The 20,236-nt window shown below is 37.9% G+C and overlaps 1 long non-coding RNA gene across 2 annotated transcripts; it reads right to left on the bottom strand.

Moving 5' to 3' along the window:
- Positions 1-817: 817 nt before the first annotated feature.
- LOC112445930 (uncharacterized) lies at positions 818-16,593 on the bottom strand. Of its 2 annotated transcripts, XR_003033916.2 has the most exons (3): positions 12,314-16,570; positions 10,638-11,150; positions 818-1,463 (listed from the first exon to the last, which is right to left on the bottom strand). It is a non-coding gene; the product is annotated as an uncharacterized lncRNA (long non-coding RNA). The 2 variants fall into 2 exon arrangements; XR_009493827.1 differs by having other exon boundaries at positions 10,638-16,593.
- Between the last annotated feature and the right edge of the window lie 3,643 nt (positions 16,594-20,236).

Here is a 20,236-nt window from a genome sequence, read left to right as displayed (position 1 = left end):
AGATATCTGCAAAGACTATGGGCTAGGAGTGGTGGGGAAACTCAACAGGGCCCAGCGATCAGGATCCACTCTGTGTCTCATAGTTTCTGCCTGGCCCGGCAAACATTTGTTTACCAAACATTTGCTTTCCCATCTCCGTGTGAATTGCCCTCTTCCCTCTTGAAATCCCAAACCACTACCCCAACACCCTCTTTGTTTTTAGCTAAATATGGTATATAAGGTTAGAGTTTGGACTATTTTGCAAGTTACTCAGTTTTCCTGTGTCTTTCCCAGGTATGCATGCTATTAAACTTTTCTTTTCTTCTGATCATCTCTCTCATGCTGACTTAATTCTTGGGTTAGCCAGAAGAACCTAGAAGGAAAATTTCTATTGGCTGTCTTGGGTCTTCCTCCCTGCATGGGCTTTTTTCTAGTGAGTGGGGGCTACTCTCTAGTCATGGTATGTGGGCTTCTCATTGAGGTGGCTTCTCGTGTTTCACAGCATGGGCTCTAGGTTGTGTGGGCTTCAGCAGTTGTGGTTCCTGGGATTTAGAGCACGGGGTCAATAGTTGTGATGCATGGGCTTAAGTTACTCCAAGGCATGTGGGATCTTCCAAGACCAGCAATTGAACCAATGTCTCCTGCATTGGCAGGAAGATTCTTTACCACTGAGAAACCAGGGAAGCCATTCCAGAAACTTCAGACATTCAGATTACCTGACCAGGAGTAATAGTATATAAAGAAAAGCTAGGCTCCTAAAATGGCTGCCACCATGCCTTTGTTTATGGCTTTGTAGGAGAGGCCCTTGGATCATCTTTCAGAGTCTACCAAATCTTAATTCACATGAAATCAATGGCAATTTTATTTCTCAGACCACAGCAAAAGTGAAATATCAGGCTAGAAGGTACTAGGTTATAAGAGAGAGTTTCTACGATAAAGGAAATAACTATTGTTCTCCTGATATAGTAGGAGACTTTAGGAAAACATGACTGCTGTTGTTCAGTTGCTCAGTTGTGTCCGACTCTTTGTGATCCCATGGACTGTAGCACACCAGACTTCCCTGTCCATCACCATCTCCTGGAGCTTGCTCAAACTCATGTCCATTGAATCGATGATGCCATCCAACCATCTCATCCTCTGTCATCCCCTTCTCCTTCTCCTCCTGCCTTCAATCTTTCCCAGCTTTAGAGCCTTTTCTAATGAGTCAACTCTTTGCATCAGGTGGCCAAAGTACTGGAGCTTCAGCTTCAATATCAGTCCTTCCAGTGAATATTCAGGATTGATTTCCTTTATGATTGACTGGTTTGATCTCCTTGAAATCCAAGGGACTCTCAAGAGTCTTCTCCAGCACCACAGTTCAAAAGCATCAGTTCTTCAGTGCTCACCTTTGTTACGGTCCAACTCTCACATTCTACTGGAAAACCATAGCTTTGACCATATGGACCTTTGTTGGCAATGTGATGTCTTGCAAAATTCAAGAAAACCTGGTAGAGTACAGAAGTTAATAGTTATATTGACATACATGATTAATCAAGAAATGGAAAAATAATAGTTGTTATCTTCTGTTTAAGAAAGAGGGTGCTAATTAACTATTCTAGACAGATTTCCATAAATGTTTATAATACAAGAAAATTGCTTAAACATGTAAACTTCAGTTCCTGAACAAGTTGCATTAATACAAATCACATTGTTCCTTAAAGATCCTGGTGCATGCAGATTTATTATCTAACTTTTACATTTGAGTTTTTTTTTTTTTTTAAGATTTTATTATTTATTTATTTATTCTTTTGCCATACTGCCTGGCATGTGGGATCTTAGCTTCCCAACCAGGGATCAAATCTGTGCGCTCTGCAGTAGAAACAAGTCTTAAGCACTGGACTGCCAGAGAAGTCCCTCTGTCTGAGGTTTTTTTTTTTTTTTTTTTTTACTTTGCAATATTGTATTGGTTTTGCCATATGTATAACCAGTTTCCTAATTTTTCAGTCATTTGTTTGAATATTAACAAGAAGTCTAAATTATGCCTCTGGCCACACTTTTCCATCTGATGTTCGGCTTTCAATCTCATTCTCAATTTATTTACAACCAGACTCATAAATTTTCCTATGAAATAATAGAAAAAATATATATTTCTCTTTCCCCGGTTCATGGCACACAGCTCTCAAAACCCTGGTAGTTCCTTAATTCTTAAGGGCACTAGGAATATCTTCTGTTCTAATATTTGGTTTTTGATTTTAGCTTCTGACACAGAGCAACTAAATATCTTGGAATTCAGGAAATTCGCGTGGCAGAAATGGTTTTTTTTGTGCTAATGACTCTTGGTGGGATCCTGGATAGTTCAGGTTGGGGACTGGTCACCAGAAAGACCAAAGTATGATTAGAAGTGTGGAACTTTCATCTCCATCTCCCATCCTCCAGAAAGAAGAGAGGGCTGGAGACTGAATTAATGATCTATCATCTCTGTGTGATGACAACACCATAAAAATCCCCCAAATGTTGGGGTTTAGAGAGCTTCTGGGTTGCTGAACACATGGAAGTGCTGGAAAGAGAGCGTGCCTAGTGAGGGTGTGAACACTTTGAGCCCTTTCCCCCATTCTTTGCCTTACACAACTCCTTCTGGATGTTTTTCTGTATCCCTTAACATGTCCTTTTATAATGAATGAATAAATATAAGTAAGTGTTTCCTGAGTTCTTTGAAATATTTTAGTAAATTATGGAACCCAAGGAAGGAGTTGTGGGAACGCTGATTTACAGCCCATTTGGACAGAAGTTCAGGTAACAATTGAGGACTTGTGATTGGCATCTGAAGTGAGAGCTGGGGTACAGTTTCATCCAACTGAGCCCTTAATCTGTTGACTGCTGTTTTTCAGTTGCTCAATTGTGTCTGACTATTTGCCACCCCATGGACTGCAGCATGCCAGGCTTCCTGTCCTTCACCATCTCCTGGAGCTTGCTCAAACTTATGTCCATTGAGTTGGTGATGCCATCCAACCATCTCATCCTCTGTCGTCCCCTTCTCCTCCTGCTTTCAATCTTTCCCAGCATCAGGTTTTTTCTAATGAGTCAGCTCTTCACATCAGGTGGCCAAAGTATTGGAAGTTCAGCTTCAGCATCAGTCCTTCCAATGAGTATTCAGGACTGATTTCCTTTAATATTGACTGGTTTGATCTCCTTGCAGTCCAAGGGACTCTCAAGAGTCTTCTCCAACACTACAGATCAAAAACATCAATTCTTTGGTGCTCAGCTTTCTTTATAGTTCAACTATCACATCGATACATGAGTACTGGAAAAACCATAGCTTTGACTATATGGACCTTTGTTGACAAAGTAATGTCTCTGCTTTTTAATATGCTGTCTAGGTTTGTCATAGCTTTTCTTCCAAGGATCAAGTATCCTTTAATTTCATGGCTGCAGTCACCATCTGCAGTGATTTTAGAGACCAAGAAAATAAAGTCAGTCTCTGTTTCTATTGATTTCCCATCTATTTTCCATGAATTGATGGGACCTGTCAGATCTAACAGTAGCTCCAGGTATTAATAGATAGTGTCAGAACTGAGTTGAATTGTAGGACACCCAGTTGATAATGGAGAATTGCTTGCTGTGTAGAATACCACATATCTGATGTCAAGCACATTGTGAATATGATAGTATACTTTCTGTTTCTATGATTTTGATGACTCTAGATACTTCTTGTAACTGGGATCATAAAGTATTTGTTCTTTTGTGTCTGGCTTATTTCACTTAGCATAATGTCTTTAAGATGCATCCATGTCGAAGTATATAAGAGGGTTTCCTTCTTTTTTAAGGCTGAATATCTATTGAGCTTTCAATTTCAGTGATTATATGCTTCATTTCTAGAAATTAATTTTCTAAATCTTACTTTTTGTTTTACTTTATGTCTTTAATAATTTTAAGCATTAATCATTAGTTTTTGTCAACCTACTATTTTCTGTGCTTGAGGGCTCTAATTTTAACTTTCCTTTTTTTATATGCAGACTTTAAATTATAATGAATTGTTTCCTTGTGTGCTTTACATGTTTTAATGCGTGCTCACAGATTTTTGTTAGATAACTAATTCAGGTACCACAAGTGGTTTTCCTAAGTTTACTGTCTTACTAGTTTAAGGCCTTAAATCTATCACTAATAATCTTAACCTAGTATTTTAATCTTCTTGACTCAGATCTTCATTTTTAAAACTTTATTTATTTATTTAGACTGCATCAGGTCTTGGTTGCAGCATGCAGGTTTGGTTGCTCAACAGCATGTGGGATTTTAGTTCCCCAGCCAGGGATCAAACCCACGTCCCCTGCATTGGAAGGCCAATTCTTAGCCACTGGACCACTGGGAAGTCCCAGATCTTCATTTTTATCACCCTCTTCTATATCCACAAACTAGATCTTGCCAAATGCCATCTAGAATGGTTCTACCTGTCTGGAATATTAAACCTCTATATCCTACCTTTTGACAGCTTTTAATTTTGCTAACTTTTGTGTCATTTCTCTGCACAAATTACAAGCCTCATCAGTATCTCTAGTCCAATGACCCACTCTTTTTTCCCCCTCAATTTGTCTTCTCTCTAGCATCACTATGATTTTCTGTATGTTGAATACCCATATCTTTTGGAAACTCCTTTTCTTTCCTTCTACATGGTATTGGTAGGGCTGCTGATCACATGTTTCATGTGCTCTAGCCATCCTTATCATAGATGCGTGCCCCTGACCCAGGCTGTCTGGGCAATCCTTGTTAGGGATTGATATGTACACAATGAGAGCAATGATCAGGGTCAGCCTGTGAGGTCATGAGATGTAAAGAATAAATAAAAGTCGAGCTTCTGGAGGTTGTCCTGCCATGCGTACTTGGAGAGATTTGGGAGAGAATGAAGTCAAACAGGAGCAAACAGAGCTGAGTGATGAGAACAAAATCCTTCCTTCTCATTTACCAGCATTCACTCCCATTTAACATCTAAATCTTCTTTCTCTACTGAACTAAGCTTCTCAAAATAGTAATTTCCAATTTAAGTCTCTACTTCCATATCTTCCAGCCATTTTCTCAATTCATTGTTTACCAGCTTCAACAAACCATGCCAGTGAGGCTGTCTTTGCTAAGGTTCCTTATAACTTCCTACTTATCAAACTCATATATTATATAAGTTTACTGCAGAATTTACATATATCCTATTTCTTAAAATAATTCCCTTTCCTTGAATTTTTGCAACACTAGGATTTTCTGGTTTTTCTAAACTCTCTTTTGATTCCTTTTTCTTCTTCAGGTGGGAGTCTCTTCCTTAACCACATTACCTAGGGCTCTGTGTAGGTAATCATCTTTTTTTTTTCATGTCTTTCCTTTTCATACATATATACACACTCCTTGGGTGACCTTACCAATATTATAACTTCAGCTGTCACCCAGATTCAAATTGTTCCGAAATCTATATTTCCAGCTTCAACCATTCTCTTTTGTTCAGACCAAAGAAAATGACAATTGAGCAAAGACCAGAAGGAGATGAGGGAGTGAACCTTACATCTGGAAGACTATCATTCTAGAGTGTGGAAATAGCAGGTATAAAGGCCCTGAGATGGGAGTGTACTTGGCATGTTCAAAGAATGACTGAGAGTGAGGGGGAAATTAATGGAAAATGAGGTCAGAGAAGTAATGGATGGGAGAAGGTCATGTCATGTAAGGTCTTATTATAGATCATTTTAATGACCCAAACTTCTGCTCAGAGTGAGATGAAAAGTCAGTGGAGAGATTTTAGCAGAGGAGTGATGTGTTCTGTCTGATGTTTTCAAAAGGATCATTCTGTGATGAGAATAGACTGAAAGAGCAAGATATGAAGCTGGGTTATTATAGGCTACTGCAGTAACTTAGATGACACATGTTGGTGATCTGGACCAGGGTAATAGCAGTGAAGGAGCTGATTATGGATCTATTTTAAAGGGAGAACCAATAGCATATGATGACAGACTGGATGTGGAGTCTGAGATCATAGGAGTATTCAAAGATTATTGTCTCAAGTAACTGGAAGGATGGGGTCACAACTTACTGAAGTGGGGAACTTTGTAGGAAAAGAAGGTTGTGGGAACCAGTTATATATGAGATACCTATGAGACATTCAAGTGTAGAAGTCTTGAGGCATCTGGATAAAGGATGGAGTTTAGTGCTTAAATGGATTAGAGATATTAATTTGGCAATTATCTTCCATAAATAACATTTAAACTTATGACAGTAGATGAGATCATCACTGGAATGAGAATAAATAGAAAAGGTAAATATTCTAAGAACTGAGCTTTGGAGTAATCTACTGTTAAAAGGCAAGGAAGACAAGAAAACTAGCAAAAGAAACAAAGGAGTAGCCAGAAAATGGAGACAAAATCAAGAGAGTTTGATACCCTGGAAGATGATTGAAGAAATGTTTCAAGAAGAAAGGAGGGACTGATCATCAAATGTGGCTAATAGGTCAATTACATTGAGAACAGAGTATTTCAATGGGTTAATAAAAAGAGAGATTTCACTGAAAAAAAGAAGCAGTAGCTGGAGAGGGAAGTAGGATCAAGAGAGTTTTCTTTTGTTTGTGTTTGTAATCTGTTAGGGAAGATCTGGTAGGAAGGGAATTTGTCAGAGCAGAAAGAGAATTGGGAGAATTGCTGGAGCAATGTCCTTGAGTAGGTGAGAGGAGATGGGTTCTGGTGCATAAGGAAAAGAACAATCCTTTTCCCGACACAGTGAAATTTGTCTATAGTAACAGGAGAGAAGACAGAGTAGGGTACAGACATAGGTAAGTAGATACTTACAATGGTAGCAAATGGAAATACTCTTCTGCTTTCTATTTTTCTCAGTAAGGGAAATGAGAGTGAGAGGATGAGTGAAGAAGAATTGAAAAAGTGGCGCCCCTTATTTCTTCCCTGCCTTTATCTTCTAGTTGTTTAGGAGAATGAGAGAACACACTGGGGAAATAAAATACAATTGCCTGGCAGCATGGGCCTCCCTGGTAGCTCAGCTGGTAAAGAATCTGCTTGCAATGCAGGAAACCCTGGTTCAATTCCTGGGTCGGGAGGATCCCCTGGAGAAGGGATAGGCTACCCACTCTAGTATCCTTTGCCTGTAGAATCCCCAGGGACAGAGGAGCCTGGTGGGCTACATTCCATGGAGTCGCAAAGAGTCAGACATGACTGAGTTGAATGCACATGTTGAAGTCAGGGATCATACATGTAAGAGAGACTAGTCATGGCATAGTTGTATGCCTTTCTCCATCTACCTTTAGATGTGCAAATTCAAGCACCAAAGAGCCCAATAACTGGATTTAATCAGTATTGATTTTTTGATTTTTTTTTGTTAGACAAGTACAACCCCAAATGGAACAAGGCAGTTGAGGGTGTAAGGGAGGGAGTGGGATGATAACCAAACAGAATTTAAACTAGGTAAGGGGAAAAGTGATAACATAAGAGAGATGATGGATCATGAATAGTGGTTAGGTTAATGGACCATAGATCAGAGGATGGAGCTTAAAGGATTATTGGTATTGGGGAAAAATAGTGAGTGAAATGGAAAAGAGAAAGGTGGTGGTTAGAGAGAGTGGAGTGCTTGGAATTAAATTATAGAAGAACTGTAACTTTTGGTACTAGTGCATAGCTATAGGAAGTAACCAGTCAGTGAAACCTAGGGGGACAAGTCTATGATGGTACAAGAATCAGAAGAGAAACCAAGTCAAGGAGTGGTAAGGAGGAGCTAGAAAGAGGAATATACTAGGATGTTCAAGAGGAGAGGAGGAGAGGAGGTCAAGAATCTGAAAAACTAGGTTAATGCATGGATAGAATTATGACAGTAGTAGTGTTGAAGGATATGAGCTAGCTAGAAGCTAAACTTTTCAGGAAATGGGGGGCAGTGACTTGAGGATAGCAGATGACTGTAACAAAGCAGTGGTGTTATAGTCTTAAAACACAAGGTTAGAAGCTAAAATTGCTCATCTTGTGGTCATGCATGACATCCTACTTACAAAAAAATTTTGTCTTAAGTTTTCTGCAGAATTTTTCATACTTCCACTTTCTTCAACTTCTCTTTTCTTTAAACTGTATGACCTTGAGATCACTTAGTTCTCCTACCTGTCAATTCTACTTTTTGTCATCTCTTAGATTCTCCTTCTCAGTGGTGTTATTCCTGGCTCCCTATATGTTCTTTTCTCTCCTCACTATATGCACACTCCGAGTGATCTCACCAATCTCATGGCTTTAGCTGTAACACAAATGCATGTGGCTCTTAAATCTGTAGCTCCAGCCACAGCTATGCTCCTTTGCTTTAGACCTGTATTTCTGATTGCCCACTGAATAGCATTAGGATGGGTTTTCCAGGTGATGCAGTGGTAAAGAATCTACCTGCTAATGCCGGAAACAAAGAGACACAAGTTCGATCACTGGGTCAGGAAGATAACTGGGAGTAATAAATGGCAACCCACTCTAGTATTCTTACCTGAAAAATTCCATGGACAGAAGAGCCTGGTGGAATACAGTTCATGGGATCACAAAGAATTGGACATGACTGAGAGACTGAGCATACACACATGCTTCAGATACCTTAAATTCATTCAAGACTGAATTAATTATCTTCTTCTTTAAACTTTTCTTCATCTTTGAATCTCAGTCACTAAGATGACTCACCATAATTCAATTCCTCTTTCTCATGTCCCAAATATAGTCAAGTTATGAATTTCTGTGAATTTCATTTCTCTACTGAATTCTATTTCTGAATTGTCAACACTGATTAAATCCAACTTTTTGACTTCTTCAAGGTCATATCTGTATATCAAAAATTTGGTGAAGAAAAAGGCATTACCCTAATCTCATGGAAATATAGAAAATATAGTTATCAAATGTTCTATTTTCTATAGCACAGGAATGCACTTGTAAGGAAGATGGAAAGGATGTTGAATGTCTACTCATCACCCTGACATATCAGGTATGGGGTATGGGGCTTCTCAAAGAGGAAGAGAATTTTTCTATTTTTTTTGTGTGTGTTTATATACATCAGATAAGAAGTTTTCATTGCATTTTGATACTTGTAAATTAAAAAACAAAAATGAAAAAGTTACTACTTCAAGAAGCCTTGCTTGATCACCCTATCTAGGTAGGCTTTTCCCTATTATTCTCTAATTGTTCCTTCATTGATTTATCAAATACATAGAGTACCTATTTTGCATCAGTTACTATTCAGTGGTAGGAATACAGTGAAGAAAAGGGACAAAATCCATATTTTCATTGATCGTGAGAATGGTGGGGGGAGTCAAACAAGAAACCTGTATGGAAAAGAAAAGTAAATCTGTATGGAAATACACAGTGTATTTTTGAATAGTGATAGTGTCATGAGAAAATAAAGGATAATAGAACAGAATAAATGGTGGGGAGGCTGGGAGCAATTTTAGGTAGGAAAATCAAGGAAAGCCTGATTTTTGAGAAGATGAGGTTTTAGTGTAGATATGAATGATGAGAAGAAGGTAGCTAGACAAGGACCTCGGGAGAGAGATCTCCACAAAGAGAGAGCAGCAATTGTAAAGACCCTGAGGTGTAGGAGGTTGGCATGTTCAAAGATGCTGTCAATATCTCTGAAGGCCTCCTTCAATCACTTATCACAGTGATAAGTGATTATCACATTTATCACTTATCACAATACACTTATCACATGTAATAACATGTTTATTTTTGTTTACCTATTTGGATCTATATATATTTATTATCTTTTATTTGTTTATTGTCTTTTATTCCCATGATTCCTGAGGACCAAGGCTGTGTTTATCTTGTTAAAGATCCATACTTAGCACCTGGCACAGAGTGAGTAGTTCAATGTTTATTGAATAAATAAATAGTAACAGCTATTCAGTAAAAAATTTTATTTGTAGTATTAGTTATTGAAATGGTACTTTTTGTTTTCTAATTATAGAATTATAATTTTTACTATGCTTTTTCAAACTACATATCCTGTCCACTATAGTAAATAGGCTCTTTTCCTGTGCCTTTCCTCCCTTGAAAATATCTGTTCTAAGAAGTTTAATGTTAAAGTTTCTTTTCCCTTTGTTTTCAATTGTTGTGAATTCACCCTGTGATTTGGATTGTTATCAGACCCCAAGAAGGGCTTTAATAGAGACGCTCTCCTTTCCTTGGGTCACTATAAGCATTAATTATAGTTAGCCTATAGAAATGAATAAAGGGAGAAAGAAAAGTAGAATTTAAGGTGATTATGGGACATTCAAGAGATATCCAATCAACAGAGTCTAGGGAGACAAGTCTGTTTATGGAACAGGAATTGTAAGAGAAGCCAAGTTAAGGAGAGGTAAGCAAGAGCCAGAAGGATGGAAAAGAAAACTAGGATGGTGCAACGTAATGAGAGCTGAAAGGGGAAAACTTAAGGGTGAAGAGGATTCTGTAAGGTCAAATGCTGCAGCGAGCACCAGAATACAGAGTAAAGACCTCTGTGTCTAGACATTGGCACCTTTTATGATCGCAGCTTCAGAAGAGTGGTAAGGCTAGATGTGAGGAAATGAAAGCTTTGGACATATGCCATTCATTCTGGAGCTCTGATAGTAAAAGAGCAGTGATTTTGTTCCTCTCCTTCTTTCACACAGGAAATATCTATAGCCCATCTCCGGGAAGAGGAAAGTCAGGGGTCATACTCACTTCCTCTCTAGTTGAAAAGTCACATCTCAATCCATTGTCGTCACCTTGAAATTCAGGATGAAATGTCTGTCTAGTGACTCTGGAACAGGGTTCCCTTCTCTCTGTCCCACATCCATCTGCAGCAGTCTTCTCATACACTGGACCCTGAGGGAGAGGTTGGGCTGTTCTTTACTAAAAACTTCAGGTAAATATTCTAAAGCCACACAGGGTCCAAGCATTGTTTTGAGGGTGAATTGGGGAGTGGGTAAGGAAGATCAAGCATTGTTATTTTGGGTGTGGCTAATTTGCCCCTTTTTACCAACATGATATGGGGCAAAGCTTCATGGTTTAGTCCAGGAGTTGAAAAACATTTACCAGGCAGATATAATAAATGAAAGAAATAGGCAGGTCAGGCCAGGGATGAAGTGTAGAGTGCAAGTCCCATTTAGAATAGGATTAATGTTACTCCCCAGTGCTACTCAGCACCAGATAATTGTTTCTCTGTAGAAATGTGGTTCCACTGTGGTCAGATATCTGGAAAACAAAAACAAAAACAAACCAGGATCTTTAAGTGAATTGTTCCAATTTCTCATGTTACTATTCTGTTTTTGCATTTCCTTATAAATTTTATTTTCATGTTATTAATTTTTTAAAAAGCACTGTGGGGGCCAAATACCTGTAGATAGAATCCTGGTCTCCAGCTTCCAGTTTGTGATTGTTTTTTTTATTTGTTGCTGCACAGTTTGCAGGATCTTAGCTCCCCAACCAGGGATTGAACCTGGGCCCTTGGCAATGATAGCAAAACTCCTAACCACTGAAGTGCCAGGGAATTCTTAGTTTGTGATTTCTGGTTTAGAATGTAAGAAAGTATGCCAAGGAATAGTTTAGTCCTTTCTTAATTCATACTGGTCACTCCCCACCTCTACAATACTTCATGGCGTCCTGGGCCACTTTTTCTAAAGCACTCATTGATTGATTCCGGGTTATTTTCTCCTCCATCTTTATCTGTTGGCCCTGAGGGAAGTAGAAGGATGGGCAATACCCAAAAGATAGGAATGAGGAAAAGACTGTGTAGCTTTTCCAACTCTTTTAGTTTCTCAAATTCACAAGAAGGCTATTAGGTTTCTCTTACAGTACCTGAGATACCATGTGAGGTTCTGGAGAATTTTCTACCTTCTTGGAATTTCAATTCCAGTGGAGATATATGTCTAGATATATGGATATATCAATCATAAAATTACATAAAATCTTATAAAATTATAAGCTTTATAAATAATTGGGGAAATACAGGAAGCTATGAGATTATATAACAGACAGCTGACTTAACTGGGTATGAGGATGAATATGTCAAAGAAGACTTCTCCGGAGAAATTATGTAGAAGCTAGATCTGGAAGACTAAATAAGAATTAGCTAACCTGCTGTGTGTGTTTGTGTGTATGTGTGTAGAAGGTATTTCAGAGGGAACTCTTTATGTTAAGCCACAGAAGCAAGAGAGTTTGGAGAATTCTAGGAGCTGAATGAAGACCAGTGTGATTGGGATGCTGTGAAAGAAGGGGTGACAAGGTAGTAGGGGTCTTGGAGGCCATGCCAAAGGTTTGGAATTGCCAGTTGGTGTGACTGGGGTCTGCTTAAAAGGGAAAAGGACTTTTCTTCCTTTTTATTACCTTTCCAGAACAGTCAGTCACAATTGTCTTACCTCAGTCAAAGCAGTTTAATGGTGATGCATTTCCCTCCATTTTATTAAGGAAGAAGCTTACTTTCTGGACAAAGAAAAAAAATTTTGGTAGAAATTTTGTAGGCATTGCATGTTTTCTTCCCTGATTACAAAATTTATCTTTTGGGAATTGAGCATGCAGATCTTCATGGGTTTGCCTACAGAATAGTAGATTAGTTACAGTTGGTTAATTCCTTTTGTCTCCCGCAAGAAAGAAAACGGTAATTAATTACATGGTGAGTGTTGGGTGGTCTTCAGGCCTAGAGAGAGCTCTGACTGAGAATGTCCCATAGCAGTGGTGCCATTTACTCTTATGAGAAACAGTAGCATAAGGAAAGGCTTGGAGAGGGAAATCCAGAGATTTTAAATCTAGAGATTTTTTTACCCCTCCTTTTTGACATCCTAAGTTTGATATGTGAATTAGGGGTAGAGTTGAGATTCCAAAGAGACAGTCTGTGAGGTAAGGTCAGAGGTTAGGGTTAAGATATAAATTTGGGAACCATTAGCTTATAAATGGTATTAAGGCAATGAGAATGACTGACATCATATAAGAAGAACATGTAGGTGGAGAAGTAAAAGGGTCCCATGTCTGAGCCTTAGCTCCAGTCCTTACTGGTCCTGCATAGGTGAAGGGGGTTCAGAAAGAGACTGAGAAGCAGCTAATAAGAAAGGAGGAAGGCTAGGGGAATCTGGTGTTATAGATTCCAAAGGAAAAGAGTGTGTCATTGGTAATACATGTGGAGGAAGTTTAAAAGGTTCAAGGAAATATAAGAATCAAGAAGTCTATCTTTTATTTCCTGGTCTATACTGAAACGTAAGCTGTTTTTCTTATAAGCTCTTTTCTTATTTGCCTCTTAGGTATTCATAGACACATTCCTAGTTCTTGTTTTAGTAGTGATTCCCCAGTGCTATCCAGACTTAAGGTGCATTCTGGTAGATTTCCTACTCTTGATGATTTAGCAGTCCCTTCCATGCCATGATTTCTAATTGTTTTTGCTGTTTTTGGGGCATCCTAGATGTTGGAGATGTTTCTCTACCTGCCCTGACTTCCACATTATTCTGATTTTTTCTCCTTTGAAAGACCTTGGAAATCTTATTTTTTTTCTTGATCTCCTTGAGAAAAAGGCACTCTCTACCCAAAGAAATTTTCCCCAAACTTTAGGCCATCTTGCATGGGCATAGACATAACTCTTCTTTATTCTTTGATTCCTCCATGACTCTATTACTGAATGAAGCCCTTCCTTCTTCCTGAACAAATTTCTCAATCCTGTTCTGCTGACTGATAATATAATTAGTAGCCAATGTGTGTTTTAGTCATTCAGTCATGTTGGACTCTTTGTGACCCCATGGACTAGAGCCTGCCAGCTTCCTCTTTCCATGGAATTCTCCAGGCACGAATACTGGAGTTGGTTGCCATTTCCTTCTCCAGGGGATTATTCTGACCCAGGGATTGAACCTGGGTCTTCCGGATTGCAGACAGATTCTTAACCATCTGAGTCACCAGGAAAGCCCTAATTAATAGTCAGTATTTGAGATTAATTTAACTTTGGTGAATTTTGTTTTGCTCATTTACTGTTCCCATTATTATTTCAGTTCTTCCTTATTCAACTCTCCCACTCCTTCCCATTAAATCTTGAGGTCTTGAGAGCTGATCTCCCTTACATAGTCTCCAGCACATGGGCTCTCTCCAACAGTCCTGGGCTGTTTAAATAAATTTTTAAATTTCAGAAGAATCTGATTGGCTTCAAATCCACCAAACAGGGTTTCCCTGGTGGCTCAGTGGTAAAGAATATACCTGCCAATACAGGGGACAGGGGTTTGATCCCTGGTCCAGGAAGATCTCACATTCATTGGACAACTCAGCCTGTGAGCTGCAACTACTGAGCCCATGCACCACAACTACTGAATGTGCACCTTGAGCCCATGATCTGCAACCAGAGAAACCACTGCAATAAGAAGCCCCCACTAACAACAACTGGAGGTGTAATTAATTGCTACATGCATTTTAAAGCTCTATTTGAATTTTAACTATCTGTAGGTAAAAACTTAATCAAAAGCAAAAAAAAATGTCATAGAGCTACATGTTTTGACATTTAAATTTTGTTTAAGAAATACTCTTAAGCAAAAAAAAAAAGAAAAGAAAAGGAAAAAAAAGCAAGTTCTAAAAAAATTCCATTCTGGGAAAAAAGCTCTTTTAATATGGAATCACAGAACTTCCTTGGTGGTCCAGTGGCTAAGATGCCATGCTCCCAATACAAGGGGTCTGGGTTTGATTCCTGGTTGGGGAACTGTATCCCTCATGTCACAATGAAGAGTTTGCATCTCACAACTAAGAATTCACATGCTGCAACTATAAAAAAGATCTGGCATGCCACAGCTAAGAGATCCTATATGCCACAACTAAAGATTCTGTGTGCTTTAACTAAAAGAATCCACATGTTCTGATGAAGGTTGAAGATCCTCTGTGCCACCACTAAGACTCAGCGCAGCCAAATAAACAAAAAAATTAAAAATATGGAATCATTAATAGTGGTTATCTTAGAGATTGTAGGCAATTTTTGCTTGTGAAATGTTTGAGTTATTTACAATGTGCATATATTTGTTATTTTATGATCAGAGAAAGATACACTTTAAAAAGATATATTAGAATGACTTCAATTAGATGGTAGAATAAGAGATTCTAGTCCATGTCCTACGACAGAAACACCAATTTAACAACCTTTCATGGACAAAGATACCTTTATGAGTACTCCAGAGTCCAGCTGAGTGGTTCTAGCACCCCAGTGGAACATAAACCCCGAGAATGAGAAAGGTGGCAGAAGCTTATTTAAAGAAATAATAGCTGAAAACTTCCCAAATCTGGGGAAAAATGGATATCCAGATTCATGAAGGTTAAAGCAATAGAAATAGGTTGAGTCCCAAAATGTCTACACTAAGACACATTGTAATTAAATGGCCAAAAGTCAAAAATAGAATTTTGAAAGCCTCAAAAGAAAAATGACTTGTCAAATACAAGTAAATTCCCACATAAAACTGTCAAAGGTTTCTCAGCAGAAGCCTTGCAGTCCAGGAGGGAGTGGAATAATATATTCAAAGTGCTGAAAGAAGACAACTGCCAACAAAAATATTTTATACCTGGCAAAACTATCTTTTAGAAATGAAATAGAAAGACTTTCTCAGACAAATAAAAACTGAGGGAGACCTGCCTTACAAGAAATGCTAAGGGAAATTCTTCATATTGAAATGAAAGGGTGCTAAACAGCAACACCAAAGCAAATGAAAGTACAGATCTTGTTGATAAAGGTAAGCACAGGCAATCCCTAATGGTTCAACTTACAATTTTTTGATTTTACAATCGTGTGAAAGTGTTATGCATTCAGTAGAATCCATACTTTGAATTTTGATCTTTTCCCAACTATGAATGTGTGATATGATACTCTCTTGTGATGCTGGGAAGGGCAGTGAGTCACAGCTCCCAGTCAGCCACATGATCATGAAGGCAAATAACTGATACATTTATAACCATTCCATACCCATATATCCATTTAGTTATTTCAGTACAGTATTTAATAACTTACATGAGAATTCATCAATACTTTATTATAAAATAGGCTTTGTGTTAGATGATTTTGCCCATCTGTAGGTTAACGTGAATATCCTGAGCAGTTTAAGGTAAGGCTGAGTGACTTCACTTTCACTTTTCACTTTCATGCATTGGAGAAGGAAATGGCAACCCACTCCAGTGTTCTTGCCTGGAGAATCCCAGGGATGAGGGAGCCTGGTGGGCTGCCATCTATGGGGTTGCACAGAGTCGGACATGACTGAAGCGACTTAGCAGCAGTAGCAGCAGCAGATTTATTAAATGCCTTTTGGTTTATGACATTTTCAACTTCAACTGGGCTTTTGGGGAAACAATCCCATTGTAACTCAAGGAAGAATAATGTAGTATTGTAATAGTGCCACATAAGTCATTTTAAACTCTAGTATATTTGAGATTTTTTGTATTTCCATACAAATTGTGAAATTATTTGTTCTAGCTCCATGAAAAATACCATTGGCAGCTTGATAGGGATTGCATTGAATCTATAAATTGCTTTGGGTAGTATACTCATTTTCACTATATTGATTCTTCCAATCCATGAACATGGTATATTTCTTCATCTATTAGTGTCCTCTTTGATTTCTTTCACCAGTGTTTTATAGTTTTCTATATATAGGTCTTTTGTTTCTTTAGGTAGATATATTCCTAAGTATTTTATTCTTTTCGTTGCAATGGTGAATGGAATTGTTTCCTTAATTTCTTTTTCTGTTTTCTCATTATTAGTGTATAGGAATGCAAGGGATTTCTGTGTGTTGATTTTATATCCTGCAACTTTACTATATTCATTGATTAGTTCTAGCAATTTTCTGGTGGAGTCTTTAGGGTTTTCTATGTAAAGGATCATGTCATCTGCAAACAGTGAGAGTTTTACTTCTTCTTTTCCAATTTGGATTCCTTTTATCTCTTTTTCTGCTCTGATTGCTGTGGCCAAAACTTCTAAAACTATGTTGAATAGTAATGGTGAAAGTGGGCAGCCTTGTCTTGTTCCTGACTTTAGAGGAAATGCTTTCAATTTTTCACCATTGAGGATAATGTTTGCTGTGGGTTTGTCATATATAGCTTTTATTATGTTGAGGTATGTTCCTTCTATTCCTGCTTTCTGGAGAGTTTTTATCATAAATGGATGTTGAATTTTGTCAAAGGCTTTCTCTGCATCTATTGAGATAATCATATGGTTTTTATTTTTCAATTTGTTGATGTGGCGTATTACATTGATTGATTTGTGGATATTGAAGAATCCTTGCATCCCTGGGATAAAGCCCACTTGGTCATGGTGTATGATCTTTTTAATGTGTTGTTGGATTCTGATTGCTAGAATTTTGTTAAGGATTTTTGCATCTATGTTCATCAGTGATATTGGCCTGTAGTTTTCTTTTTTTGCGGGGTCTTTGTCAGGTTTTGGTATTAGGGTGATGGTGGCCTCATAGAATGAGTTTGGAAGTTTACCTTCCTCTGCAATTTTCTGGAAGAGTTTGAGTAGGATAGGTATTAGCTTTTCTTAAACAGGTGGTGCTGGGAAAACTGGTCAACCACTTGTAAAAGAATGAAACTAGAACACTTTCTAACACCATACACAAAAATAAACTCAAAATGGATTAAAGATCTAAACATAAGACCAGAAACTATAAAACTCCTAGAAGAGAACATAGGCAAAACACTCTCTGACATACATCACAGCAGGATCCTCTATGACCCACCTCCCAGAATATTGGAAATAAAAGCAAAAATAAACAAATGGGACCTAATTAAACTTAAAAGCTTCTGCACAACAAAGGAAATTATAAGCAAGGTGAAAAGACAGCCTTCAGGATGGGAGAAAATAATAGCAAATGAAGCAACTGACAAACAACTAATCTCAAAAATATACAAGCAACTCCTACAGCTCAATTCCAGAAAAATAAATGACCCAATCAAAAAATGGGCCAAAGAACTAAATAGACATTCCTCCAAAGAAGACATACAGATGGCTAACAAACACATGAAAAGATGCTCAACATCACTCATTATCAGAGAAATGCAAATCAAAACCACTATGAGGTACCATTTCATGCCAGTCAGAATGGCTGTGATCCAAAAGTCTACAAGCAATAAATGCTGGAGAGGGTGTGGAGAAAAGGGAACTCTCTTACACTGTTGGTGGGAATGCAAACTAGTACAGCCACTATGGAGAACAGTGTGAAGATTCCTTAAAAAACTGGAAATAGAACTGCCTTATGATCCAGCAATCCCACTGCTGGGCATACACACTGAGGAAACCAGAATTGAAAGAGAGACGTGTACCCCAATGTTCATCACAGCACTGTTTATAATAGCCAGGACATGGAAGCAACCTAGATGCCCATCAGCAGATGAATGGATAAGAAAGCAGTGGTACATATACACAATGGAGTATTACTCAGCCATTAAAAAGAATACATTTGAATCAGTTCTAATGAGGTGGATGAAACTGAAGCCTATTATACAGAGTGAAGTAAGCCAGAAAGAAAAACACCAATACTGTATACTAACGCATATATATGGAATTTAGAAAGATGGTAACAATAACCCTGTATACGAGACAGCAAAAGAGACATTGTTGTATAGAACAGTCTTTTGGACTCTGTGGGAGAGGGAGAGGGTGGGATGATTTGGGAGAATGACCTTGAAACATGTATAATATCATATATGAAACGAGTTGCCAGTCCAGGTTAGATGCACGATACTGGATGCTTGGGGCTGGTGCACTGGGACCACCTAGAGGGATGGTATGGGGAGGGAGGAGGGAAGAGGGTTCAGGATGGGGAACACATGTATACCTGTGGCGGATTCATTTTGATATATAGCAAAACCAATACAATACTGTAAAGTTAAAAAAATAAAATAAAATAAAAACTCTAGTAAAAGTTAAAAGATAAAGGTATTAACCGTAAATATAAAAATCTATTAATGGATACACAATTTTTAAAATATGCATTATGACATCAATAGCAAACTATGTAATTAGAAATTTTTGAATGCAACTCTTCTATGGAGAGTTTTGCATGCAACTAAATTTAAACTATTATTAGCTTAAAATACACTATTATGAGATGCTATATATAGGCCTCAGGGTAACCACAAAAAAACACCTAAAGCAGATACACAAAAGAAAAAGAGAAAGAAGTCAAATCATATAAACACAAAGAATTATCAAATCATAAAGAGGACTTCCCTGGTGGCTCAGACGGTAAAGCATCTATCTACAATGCATGAGACCTGGGTTAGATCTCTGGGTCGGGAAGATCCTCTGGAGAAGGAAATGGCAATCCCATCCAGTACTATTGCCTGGAAAATCCCATGGACAGAGGAGCCAGGTTACAGTCCATGGGGTCAAAAAGAGCCGGACACGACTAAGCGACTTCACTTTCACTTTCAAAGAGAGAAAAAGAAGAATAAAAAACAGCAAAATAAAAAAATATTAACAAATGACAGTAGTAAGTCCTTACGTATCAATAATTACTTATTAATTTAAATGTAAGTGGACTAAACTTTTCAATCAAAAGTCTTAAAGGTGCTTGAATGGATACAATAAAAAGATCAAACTATATTCATTCTACAAGAGACTCACTGGATAGCCATAAGCTGAAAATAAAGGGTTAGTAAAAGATATTCCATGCAAATGGTAACAGGTATATGAAAAGATGCTCAACATCACTAATCATCAGGAAAATGCAAATCAAAACCACAATGAGACATCACTTTATACCTATTAGGGTGACAATTATTTTAAAAAATCAAACAACAAGGACTATTGTACAGCACAGGAACTGGTATAGTTCAACATTCAATATCTTGTAATAACCTAAATGAAAAAGAATCTGAAAAAGAATATCTATGTATCTGTATCTGAATCAGTTTGCTGTATACCTGAAACTAACACAACATTGTAAATCAACCATACTTTGATGAAAAAAATCAAAAGATAAGTGTTGGTGAGGAGGATGTGGAGAAAAGGGAACTCTTGTACACTGCTGGTGGGAGTATAAATTGGTACAGCCACTGTGGAAAATCGTATAGAGTTTCCTCAAAATTGAAAAATAGAACTACAACATGATCCAGCCATTTCACTTCTGAGTATATATATACAAAGGACATGAAATTCATGGATGAACCTAATGGACACTATGCTAAGTGAAATAATCTAGATGTGGGAAAACAAAGTATACAACCCTATTGATATGAGTAATATAAAACAGTTAAACTTATAGAAGAAGACAGTAGAATGGTGGTTACCAAGGTATAGGAAGAGGGGAGTAGAGAAGGTGGAATAGGGAAGGTGTTGGTTA

Source organism: Bos taurus, chromosome 3, assembly GCF_002263795.3.
Source record: "Bos taurus isolate L1 Dominette 01449 registration number 42190680 breed Hereford chromosome 3, ARS-UCD2.0, whole genome shotgun sequence".
In the NCBI taxonomy this organism is placed as follows: Eukaryota; Metazoa; Chordata; class Mammalia; order Artiodactyla; family Bovidae; genus Bos; species Bos taurus.
The sequence above is the reverse complement of the archived record's forward strand: the minus strand, read 5'-3'. Positions and strand labels throughout refer to the sequence as shown.